Source organism: Pecten maximus, chromosome 8, assembly GCF_902652985.1.
Source record: "Pecten maximus chromosome 8, xPecMax1.1, whole genome shotgun sequence".
NCBI classification, from domain to species: Eukaryota; Metazoa; Mollusca; class Bivalvia; order Pectinida; family Pectinidae; genus Pecten; species Pecten maximus.
This window is the reverse complement of record NC_047022.1, coordinates 39,764,319-39,770,318: the sequence shown is the minus strand read 5'-3', so window position 1 is coordinate 39,770,318 and position 6,000 is coordinate 39,764,319.

The window sequence follows — 6,000 nt, the reverse complement described above, 5'->3', positions numbered from 1 at the left end:
GAACACATTCGTTCGTGTATTCTTTATTGTTGTGTTTACTTTATTGATTATGTATTGTTATAATACATCAAAACCTATTTATCATTGTGTAATAGGTTTATATTTTAAGTTTGTTGTAGTGATGTAAAGAAATGTAGTATCTTTAATGTTTGCACATCAGAGGCAGATAAAGGGGTACAGATTACAGGTAAACACACCAGTCAGATTAAAGGATACAGATTACAGGTAAACACACAAGAAGCAGATTATAGGGTACAGATTACAGGTAAACACACCAGTCAGATTATAGGGTACAGATTACAGGTAAACACACCAGTCAGATTATAAGGTACAGATTACAGGTAAACACACCAGTCAGATTATAGGGTACAGATTACAGGTAAACACACCAGTCAGATTATAGGGTACAGATTACAGGTAAACACACCAGTCAGATTATAGGGTACAGATTACAGGTAAACACACAAGAGGTAGATTATAGGGTACAGATTACAGGTAAACACACCAGTCAGATTATAGGGTACAGATTACAGGTAAACACACCAGTCGGATTATAGGGTACAGATTACAGGTAAACACACCAGTTTAATAATCAGATACAGATTTCAGGTAAACACACCAGAGTCAGATTAAAGGATACAGATTACAGGTAAACACACAAGAAGCAGATTATAGGGTACAGATTACAGGTAAGCACACCAGTCAGATTATAGGGTACAGATTACAGGTAAACACACCAATCAGATTATAAGGTACAGATTACAGGTAAACACACCAGTCAGATTATAGGGTACAGATTACAGGTAAACACACCAGTCAGATTATAGGGTACACATTACAGGTAAACACACCAGTCAGATTATAGGGTACAGATTACAGGTAAACACACAAGAGGTAGATTATAGGGTACAGATTACAGGTAAACACACCAGTCAGATTATAGGGTACAGATTACAGGTAAACACACCAGTCGGATTATAGGGTACAGATTACAGGTAAACACACCAGTTTAATAATCAGATACAGATTTCAGGTAAACACACCAGAGGCAGATTAAAGGGTACAGATTACAGGTAAACACACAAGAAGCCGATTATAGGGTACAGATTACAGGTAAACACACCAGTTTAATAATCAGATACAGATTTCAGGTAAACACACCAGAGGCAGATTAAAGGGTACAGATTACAGGTAAACACACAAGAAGCCGATTATAGGGTACAGATTACAGGTAAACACACCAGTCAGATTATAGGGTACATATTACAGGTAAACACACAAGAAGCAGATTATAGGGTACAGATTACAGGTAAACACACCAGTCAGATTATAGGGTACAGATTACAGGTAAACACACCAGTCAGATTATAGGGTACAGATTACAGGTAAACACACCAGTCAGATTATAGGGTACAGATTACAGGTAAACACACCAGTCAGATTATAGGGTACAGATTACAGGTAAACACACCAGTCAGATTATAGGGTACAGATTACAGGTAAACACACAAGAGGCAGATTATAGGGTACAGATTACAGGTAAACACACCAGTCAGATTATAGGGTACAGATTACAGGTAAACACACCAGTCGGATTATAGGGTACAGATTACAGGTAAACACACCAGTCAGATTATAGGGTACAGATTACAGGTAAACCCACCAGTCGGATTATAGGGTACAGATTACAGGTAAACACACCAGTTTAATAATCAGATACAGATTTCAGGTAAACACACCAGAGGCAGATTAAAGGGTACAGATTACAGGTAAACACACAAGAAGCCGATTATAGGGTACAGATTACAGGTAAACACACCAGTTTAATAATCAGATACAGATTTCAGGTAAACACACCAGAGGCAGATTAAAGGGTACAGATTACAGGTAAACACACAAGAAGCCGATTATAGGGTACAGATTACAGGTAAACACACCAGTCAGATTATAGGGTACAGATTACAGGTAAACACACAAGAAGCAGATTATAGGGTACAGATTACAGGTAAACACACAAGAAGCAGATTAAAGGGTAAAGATTACAGGTAAACACACAAGAAGCAGATTATAGGGTACAGATTACAGGTAAAACACACCAGTCAGTTTATCGGGTTCAGATTACAGGTAAAACACACCAGATGATAACATAAGTGATTAGATGAGATAAATATATCCATGGCGGCTTCGGTCTCGGCTTACACCTCATAGTTTCAAATCATTAGCCATAGTGATAGCATCAATAAATCACGCGATCCCTTAGACTGTTGGCTTCAAAGGAAAAACAATTATTACATGACATATTGTAGCTATATGCACGCCAGTGGCCACCAAGGTAATCGGACTCCAACAAGTCCACACAATGTCCAATGTGTATTATAGAACCAAATACAAACGATAACCAAGGAATATCGATCGGCTGTGTAATAGCTGTCACATGCACACCCATAAAACATGATACGTAATATAGATACTGTTAGCAAGAAATGGTTAATAAAATTGGATAGTGTACATACACTGTATGCATCGGGACATTATTATTATACCTTTACGTTTTTTCTCTACATAAAAGTAATGTGATAATTTGACTACAGTTGTTGCTTCGGGGCTGACAAAATTACTATCGCCCTCATACCCATTTGATAACTGTATACTATTACACTGTATCGGGACATTGTATACTATCATCCTATGTCAATTCAATTCATTTATTGACTTTAGGTCTATGACCCATCAGTACATAAATTAATATACATGTATTTATATATGTATATATATATATATGAATACAACATGTATTATAATAAAATTACAAAACGTAATTGACTTATTATAATTAAATACGGAAACCGATTAACCGACATATGTACTATATTATGAGGAATATTAATCAACCATATTGTCTACTGGCAACATCAGCAAAAAATACATTGTATTCCACTTAATCTTACAAGGGCTGCGCCCAATCACAGAATTGATACTAATTATAATACACTGTTACAGAATAAGGATTCTAGGAGAATAACAGTCTATGCTTTCACTGTAAGTAGACGAAGTACATCTCTATAGACATACCTGTAACAAACAGTACATCTCTAAAGACATACCTGTAACAAACAGTACATCTCTATAGACATACCTGTAACAAACAGTACATCTCTATAGACATACCTGTAACAAACAGTACATCTCTATAGACATACCTGTAACAAACAGTACATCTCTATAGACATACCTGTAACAAACAGTACATCTCTATAGACATACCTGTAACAAACAGTACATCTCTATAGACATACCTGTAACAAACAGTACATCTCTATAGACATACCTGTAACAAACAGTACATCTCTATAGACATACCTGTAACAAACAGTACATCTCTATAGACATACCTGTAACAAACAGTACATCTCTATAGACATACCTGTAACAAACAGTACATCTCTATAGACATACCTGTAACAAACAGTACATCTCTATAGACATACCTGTAACAAACAGTACATCTCTATAGACATACCTGTAACAAACAGTACATCTCTATAGACATACCTGTAACAAACAGTACATCTCTATAGACATACCTGTAACAAACAGTATAGATAATATCTGTGTATTACACAAACCAAGTACATCTCTATAGACATACCTATAACAAACAAAATAGATAATATCTGTGTATTACACAAACCAAGTACATCTCTATAGACATACCTATAACAAACAAAATAGATAATATCTGTGTATTACACAAACCAAGTACATCTCTATAGACATACCTATAACAAACAGTACATCTCTATAGACATACCTGTAACAAACAGTACATCTCTATAGACATACCTATAACAAACAAAATAGATAATATCTGTGTATTACACAAACCAAGTACATCTCTATAGACATACCTGTAACAAACAGTACATCTCTATAGACATACCTATAACAAACAGTACATCTCTATAGACATACCTGTAACAAACAGTACATCTCTATAGACATACCTGTAACAAACAGTACATCTCTATAGACATACCTATAACAAACAGTACATCTCTATAGACATACCTATAACAAACAGTACATCTCTATAGACATACCTATAACAAACAGTACATCTCTATAGACATACCTATAACAAACAGTACATCTCTATAGACATACCTGTAACAAACAGTACATCTCTATAGACATACCTGTAACAAACAGTACATCTCTATAGACATACCTATAACAAACAGTACATCTCTATAGACATACCTATAACAAACAGTACATCTCTATAGACATACCTGTAACAAACAAAATAGATAATATCTGTGTATTACACAAACCAAGTACATCTCTATAGACATACCTATAACAAACAGTACATCTCTATAGACATACCTGTAACAAACAGTACATCTCTATAGACATACCTGTAACAAACAGTACATCTCTATAGACATACCTGTAACAAACAGTACATCTCTATAGACATACCTGTAACAAACAGTACATCTCTATAGACATACCTGTAACAAACAGTACATCTCTATAGACATACCTGTAACAAACAGTACATCTCTATAGACATACCTGTAACAAACAGTACATCTCTATAGACATACCTGTAACAAACAGTACATCTCTATAGACATACCTGTAACAAACAGTACATCTCTATAGACATACCTGTAACAAACAGTACATCTCTATAGACATACCTGTAACAAACAGTACATCTCTATAGACATACCTGTAACAAACAGTACATCTCTATAGACATACCTGTAACAAACAGTACATCTCTATAGACATACCTGTAACAAACAGTACATCTCTATAGACATACCTGTAACAAACAGTACATCTCTATAGACATACCTGTAACAAAGAGTACATCTCTATAGACATACCTATAACAAACAAAATAGATAATATCTGTGTATTACACAAACCAAGTACATCTCTATAGACATACCTGTAACAAACAGTACATCTCTATAGACATACCTATAACAAACAGTACATCTCTATAGACATACCTGTAACAAACAGTACATCTCTATAGACATACCTGTAACAAACAGTACATCTCTATAGACATACCTATAACAAACAGTACATCTCTATAGACATACCTATAACAAACAGTACATCTCTATAGACATACCTATAACAAACAGTACATCTCTATAGACATACCTATAACAAACAGTACATCTCTATAGACATACCTGTAACAAACAGTACATCTCTATAGACATACCTGTAACAAACAGTACATCTCTATAGACATACCTATAACAAACAGTACATCTCTATAGACATACCTATAACAAACAGTACATCTCTATAGACATACCTGTAACAAACAAAATAGATAATATCTGTGTATTACACAAACCAAGTACATCTCTATAGACATACCTATAACAAACAGTACATCTCTATAGACATACCTGTAACAAACAGTACATCTCTATAGACATACCTGTAACAAACAGTACATCTCTATAGACATACCTGTAACAAAGAGTACATCTCTATAGACATACCTGTAACAAAGAGTACATCTCTATAGACATACCTGTAACAAAGAGTACATCTCTATAGACATACCTGTAACAAAGAGTACATCTCTATAGACATACCTGTAACAAACAGTACATCTCTATAGACATACCTATAACAAACAGTACATCTCTATAGACATACCTGTAACAAACAGTACATCTCTATAGACATACCTATAACAAACAGTACATCTCTATAGACATACCTATAACAAACAGTACATCTCTATAGACATACCTGTAACAAACAGTACATCTCTATAGACATACCTGTAACAAACAGTACATCTCTATAGACATACCTGTAACAAACAGTACATCTCTATAGACATACCTGTAACAAACAGTACATCTCTATAGACATACCTGTAACAAACAGTACATCTCTATAGACATACCTGTAACAAACAGTACATCTCTATAGACATACCTGTAACAA